The sequence below is a fragment of the Amblyomma maculatum genome, chromosome 10 (genome assembly GCF_055883805.1).
Source record: "Amblyomma maculatum isolate TAMU_Amacu chromosome 10, ASM5588380v1, whole genome shotgun sequence".
NCBI classification, from domain to species: domain Eukaryota; kingdom Metazoa; phylum Arthropoda; class Arachnida; order Ixodida; family Ixodidae; genus Amblyomma; species Amblyomma maculatum.
In genome coordinates, this window is record NC_139353.1 from 7,975,527 (window position 1) to 7,982,625 (window position 7,099).

Consider the following 7,099-nt stretch of genomic DNA (forward strand, 5'->3'; position numbering starts at 1 on the left):
ATAATGCGCTTCATAGTCGAAGAATAAAGATGTGGAGATTGCTGAGTGTATACTGGTTTATATTTATATATCCGTTTTGCGCTCCTCTCCCCCCCCCCCCCCCCCCTTTACTGAATATTACTAATTGCTCCTGGAAATATTGCACTTCTGCGAACACGCAGTCAGTTCATGTGTTAGGGGATTATTCCGAAGCAACAGCTGTTTGAGCAGTATGCCAGGTCAGCACATGAAGGCTGCCCTTTACGCACATCACCAAACCTGTCTTGTATTCGCATTTATGAAATAAGTCATGAAAGCCGTGGACAGCCACATCTCTGTATTTTTTCTTGCTGGATAATTATAGAGACCATCGTCCGGTTGAGCACACTGCGTACTGGGCACTCGACGGTCTAAGCCCAGCCGCAACAGGTGTGATATAGGACTGTACCACTGCCTGTAAGTTTTATAGATCTGCTTAACCTGCTTTCGCATGCCTGAGATAAGGTTGGTTTTGCTAGTGGTTCTTGATGTTAAACCCATCATTACTCACGTTTCACTAAAACATTTTCATAAACTGCAGTTGTTATGATGCTGCATGTTGCCGGCAATCTGTTTCGTTCTACCAAGATTTGTGGTGACTGGCTCCCTCAGCATGCCTCTGTGGGTCTGACTAAAATGCTTGTCAGCTCCTGAGAAATTTCCTTAGAATTCCAAAATTTGACGCAGTGATGGGCACAGGATACAAGTTCGCCATGTGCGCAGGGTTTAGATGCTCAAATACAATTCTCAATTAGATTTTAATGGATACCGTATTGTGACGTAGTAGTGATGATGCTGTGGACATAAAAGAACACGCAGGCGTAGTAGCACTAATATAAAATCTGTTTGGAAAACTTGCGACCGCAAGACAACTAAGCAAACCGGTGGCGGCGATAGCAGCAAGTGTGCCCGGCGGTCGTCGAAATAAGGAATGAGTGGTGCAATCCTAAAAAACGTCTAGATAAAGCCGTACAAGATTATTAGAACTACAGCCTCCTGAATTATACATGCCCGGTCAACCACACCAGCGCGTCCGTTCAAGATAGTTATCAGAAAGTGCGTGTTGTTGGCACCGCTTCGAGTGACGCATCAAAAGTAAGTTGCTCGACGTGATTATGCGCATATCCGCAATGAGGCGTTCGCACCACGAGGCTCCCGCGGCATGCACCACCCATTATTTTGCTTGTTAATTCCAGCCGCAACCACTGCGACCCGTGATGTCCCAGCGTTTGTGCCTTTAAGGAGGTGGTACATTACCGAACGTGCGCACAAAAATGCATACGGACAATTCGAATACATGTAAAAGAATGAATTTTGACCACAGCAACGTGCAAAGTTAGTTAAAATTGAGAAAACAGGGGAAAAAGTGCGGGATGGAAAACGAAAAAAGAGAGAACGCTTGAAGAGCAGTGTGTACAGTCTACCTACTTGTTTTGTGGAACGCACCACTGTATGGATTTAATTATCCGTACCTATACCTTTCGGTAAATACGCTAAAATTCCCTCGTGGGTTTAAGGTTTATGCGGCACTACGCGCACACATTACTACAATAGCTTAGTAGCCGCACTGATCCAGATGTCAGTTTATTTAGAAGCCAATGAGGTTCTTGAGCACTTTACACTCTTAAGGGGGATGCATACATGCTGTGCGGTTGCTGAACGTGAAATAAAGAACGCAAAGATACAAAGAAAGAAAATCACCTGATCAATGCGCGGTATATAGAACGACTGTGCGAATGAACTTTATATTGAATGTTAGAAATGATCGATGTACGAGGCAAGTAGCAGAGGGTCGTCTTAATTTAATTCCGCACACATGTGCCGAAAGCTATTAATAAAGCCGCTGAAAGGGCATAGACGTTGGCGGACAGACGGCTGCGGGCAACGGCTACGATCGCCACGCAGACGCATGGCGACTAGGGATGTAAAATTTCTGGAAATTTTGAAGTTAGGACGAAAACAAGGGAAAAAAAAGTTTTTTCCCTGAAATATTGAAACATTCTAAAAAAAATATAAACTATTTGCGATAATCAAGAAGTGTAGCTGCAGTAAAACAGTAAACAGTCTTTTTTTTGAGCAGTGCTGCTCGTGCAAATGTCACGCCGTTTTTAGACGGGTATAAGAAGACAAATCAGACCTTTGTTGGTTCTAGAAAATTGCTGCCATGTGTTGCAGTCTCCACTATTGTGTGTCAGAACAAGTGGCCAAATTTAGTCTGTGTGCACATCTAGTGCAGGCATAGGCCCACGGGGAAGCTGTGTTCATTCGTTTCAACTTACATCTAAAAATGGCTAGTTTGATGAGCGGGACCGGAAATGAGAGGAGCAGAAATTCGTAGCAGTGCGGGTAGGCAAAGTTCTGTGTTTGTTTCCGTGCCTCCATTTCCTTGGCGCGTTCTTTTCCCCCGTCTCATATACATTTCACTTGTAATCTTTTTTTTTTTTTTTTTTTTTTTTTTTTTTTTTTTTTTTTTTTGCAAAATCTTATGCGGAGTTCAATCTGTATCTGAAATTTCCTCTTCAATCAATCATGTGGCTGTAAGGCCTGACCACGTTTTCGTGTTTTCTCCTTCCTGGTACTAGTCTAGTCTTTCTACATTTGCATTAGAAAGTGCTTTTTATATTCCTGTGTGTTATTTATTACTGTTCGAGGTTTATCTCATTTTTCCTTACATCAAACACGGAACCATATCTACATGCAACATTTCTGTATGTTCATCGTGTGTTTTTATATAAGCCTACTCTTGCTCGTGCTTTTATTTTTCTCATGCAAATGTTAAGATGAAGTAAAAATTTGCCATATTCATCTCCAAATAAGCCCTGCGTGAATAAGTATTGGACATTCCTGCTTTTTAAGCTATACTCTAGTCGTGTAATATCAACGGCTTCTTTCTTCCTTTATCAAATCTTGGTAATTTAACGTTTACCGCATTTATTTCTAGTACAGTAAGGCGTCTGATAAAAATGCTGTTTTGTTCGTGTTCTCAGTTTGCTCTACTGAACAGAATACACGGTAGAAGAAAATAGCGCAGGAAACGGGACAAGGCAGTAGAGAACACGAGCGCCGACTAACAACTGAATGTATTCAAAGCGGGAACGTATGAATACACTGAGCGACAGATGCGCAGGAACGAAAAAGACGAAGAAGGGCCACAGCGTCAACGTGAAAAAATGCCATGCTCATCATTAAGAAGCTCATGGCGCGACAACAGTTTTTTATTTTCTTCTATACCATGATCAGTCACCAACTCGCGCAGCAACGCACTTAAATCAATACACGCACGTGAACTGCCACTTCTGTTCATTTTCTTATAATGTTTGGTAGACAGAATAATGTTCATCGCATGTTTAAAAGATCATTGACATGTTAAGGCGCTCTGGCACTGGCGATGTGTTTGCTCTCGCTTCTTCCTAGATTGTTCTAAACTGTTAATGTCAAGCTTCAGACCTTTTTTCTTCCAGTTCGATTTGTCTGCATTTAAATTTTATCATGTCTTTAAAGGGGTTGGGACACCAAGTTTTGAGGATTTATAATTATTTTGTGGGTTTTCTCTGTATGAGAGGTCACCCACAGCCAAAATCTGGACACAATAAACATTCTACATTTATTTTAATTCAGCTCCAAAAAGGCGTTAAAGGCTATTTCGCCCAATCGAGACGCATCGTTAGCACCATTTAATTTAATGACGTATAAAACTCATAAGTGTATCAGTGAATACTAGTGACGTCACATGACAGTAACGTGACGTACTGTCAACAGCGCAACGACGCGCAACGACGCGCAACGACTGCCAACTGCTGCATTGGTGGTCGATGTGCTGATCGGCAGGCGCCTCCGCTAGTGGACTGACATCGGCGCCCGAACGAAACCATATCTCACCAATGAGGCTTCGATCTGACTAGATTTTCTTTGTACTTTATTGGAAATACAAATAGGAAAATCAAGACCATTTCATATGGTCGCGTTTCGACACTCGTCGGAAGAGGGAAAAGCAAAAAATTGCAGCATTTTGGCATCTGAAATTGTTTTAATAGACTAAGCATTTATCATGAACGTTCTGAAGTAAGCCTAATTTGTGCAACCAAAACTAAATAACAGCAAATAAATTATATTCTTTTTGAAGCCTTTTCAGTGTTCTTTCCTTTTTAGAGCAGCCATCCATCAATTAGCACAAATTTTCATGTTTGTTTAAGAGAATCATACTTTACGGTTTTTTTTTTTCTTTCGGTTTTCCATTCCTCGGGAAAAAACGAGAAAAACCTTTTTTCCAAAATTTCTAGTTTTTTTTTTTTTCTGAGGCCTCTCATCTCTGATTGGCGACTGGTCGTGTCGAGAGTGCGCTCTTCTGCTTGTGACAGGCTGTGGCATAAGAAGCGCAGCCAGCAGATGCGTACTATAGAGGAGGACTTCGCGCTGCACACGCATGATAACAAGAATTGAGATGCGAACATCCTGTTTCTGGAAATATCATCAACGCAGCGAAACACCTTGTTATGTAACTCGTCGTAAAGCGGCGCTTCCAACTTTTGGCCTCCCACTCACCCACTCTGGCTTCTTCAGGCAGTACAATGAAGACCCAGTTAGTGCACCATTTACGAATCGAGACCACTAGAGGCAGCGCCATTACTAAGGGCATTTTTTTTGTCGCTCTTTTCACTGGCATTTCTAGTGCGCTCCTGGCACCCGCACTTTATTTGGATGTATACATGATGGTCGCGCATTTGAAATGATTATTTTTGGCAGGAGGAACATTCATTTATATATCTGAGCTCCGAATTCTGTGTTTAAGATCAATGGAGAGTGATACTCTCAACATGGTGGACGCATGTCCACGGCTGCAGCAAAGTAGAAAGCATTTATTTCCAGTCAGCGTATAGTTATGCTCTTTTTGCCGTGGCACAATGCACTAAATATTCAAGACACTTGATTAAGGTACCAGTCTGGAGTTAAAATCGAAAGGAATGCGCGAGTTGGTCCATGGACATCGCCATTCCTCCGTCAGTTGAGCTGTCGATCACACAATCAGGAATCAGTGTTGGCGACAAGAAGTCATTCAACGGTTACTTCTTTGTTACGCGAGGCTACCTACTACAGGTTGTTGTTGTGGCTGTAGGACGAAGGAAAAAAAATGCACGGGCCTGCTACTGGCTCTGTAGCTGAGCCACCTCCGATGCCTCGTGCGGAAATAGAGAAGAAAGAAAAAAAGGGAGAAAAACGCGCGTCGGCAACAGCCGTCGTCCACCACCGAAACGGTAGCGGGTGCAATGACGGCCGACAGCACATAAAAATGTGGTGGCAGGCTAGCCCGTCATTTAGCGAGACTTTCTTCTCGTTGTTCGGGTGTCTCAGACCATATCTCGGACGCTCGTTGAGCTTTCAGCCTTTCATTTCTTCGCTCCTTTTCAGGCAACTTCCGTGGTAGCACTTCTGTATCGGTAGTATCACTCTCTTCTCCTTCCATGTTGAATGCGCACGTCTATTCTCTGGCACGCGGTTATTCGTGTTGACTAGCAAAGTGAAGCTTTTTGCTTCAAAATATGGTGGCAGGCTAGCCCCAGCCGCAAGTGGCAGTGACCTACCTACCAGTCCCAGCCCGGCAGGGCCATGAGCAGCCACCCATCGGTCAGTGCACTTTAAAGATCCCCGGTGGTCGAAATTACTCCGGACACCTCCAATAAATAGGGCTCCTCTTTCTCTTTCCAAATTTAACTCCCTTCCCTTGCGTTGCGGTTCAGGTATCCACGGAGCAAGTGTGACAGATACTGCTCCTTTCCTTTGCTATGAACCAATTACCCCGTGCGTGACGTCACTCGTGCTACTACATACGCCGGCTCACGCGAAGCGCGGAAGGCTTCTTTAATGTGAAGGGTGATATCAAAGAAGCTACCTTTTGCAATGTTTGTGGCTTCACATGGCTAAAAACTTTACAGCATGGTTTTCCGCATGGTTGACATTCGGGGGATAGGGTAAGTATTGAAGGTAGTTTAAAATTGAGCTAACCTGTTTTTTAAGTTTCTAGAGCGCCGATATACTGCTATCGGTGGCTGTTTGAAAATGGAAGACAAGTGACTGCTTTGCTGGATTGTATTGAAATCTTTCGATAGGATATTATTAACCCGTGACATGTTTTAGGAATGAGTAATAACGAGGTTTATTGTCCTCTCGCTCTCCGGTGATATTTGGAAGCTGATTATTTTATTTTTGTCTAAGTCTCGGGCTTTCCCAACGTCATTATCGACAGTGGATGGGGGTAGCCCGTTTATAGAAGATTTACTTTTAGTCGTTTCGCAAGTCTGTCATAGTCCTCGCCCCGCCGGGGTGGTGCAGTGGTAAGACGCCCGAACCCGACCTCGGCGGATGCGTTTCGATGGAGGCGAAACGAAGAGGCGTCGTGTGCTGTGCGATGTCAGCGCACGTTAAAGATCCCCAGGTGGTCGAAATTACTCCGTAGCCCTCCACTACGGCTCCTCTTTCTCTCTTTCCACTTTCACTCCCATCTTCCCCTTCCCTTACGGCGCGGTTGCGGTGTCCATAGAAAAACAAGTGAGACAGTTACCGCGCCTTTCCCTTCCTATAAATAAATCAGTTTAAATCAGTCATAGTCCTCGATCTGAGAGCATATCTGCCGGAATCTATGGGCTCGTAAGGCGTGCTAGTTTTAAAGAGGTGTGGGTGGCTGCTTTTGAAATGTAGGTATGGCTGGCTGTCGGTGGATTTCCCATATAGGGTTGTTTGAAGCACGTTGCCTTTTCTCTGTATTGTGACGTATAAGAAGGTAGTTGAAGATTTAGAAGTGCTGCGGATGAATGGTTGGTTGGTTTGTTTGTAGAGTTTAACGTCCCAAAGCTACTCAGGCTATGAGAGACGCCGTAGTGGAGGACTCCGGAAATTGCGACCATCTGGGGTTCTTTTAAGTGCATTGACACCGTACAGCACACAGGCGCCTTGCTTTTCGCATCCATCGAAAAGCGGCCGCCGAGGCCGGGATTCGAACCAGCATCCTTGGGAACAGTATTCGAGCGCCGTAATCACGGCGCCACCCCGGCGGAGTGCGGATGACTGATATGGATGGGTGAATTGA

The 7,099-nt window shown here is 44.2% G+C and overlaps 1 long non-coding RNA gene across 1 annotated transcript in view; it reads left to right on the forward strand.

The window, feature by feature from the left end:
• The first annotated feature begins 303 nt into the window (after positions 1-303).
• The window catches only part of LOC146175511 (uncharacterized), a 12,544-nt gene continuing 5,748 nt past the window's right edge, over positions 304-7,099 (forward strand). The window contains exon 1 of the long non-coding RNA XR_014701142.1: positions 304-435. This is a non-coding gene — a long non-coding RNA (uncharacterized LOC146175511). The remainder of the gene's footprint in view (positions 436-7,099) is intronic.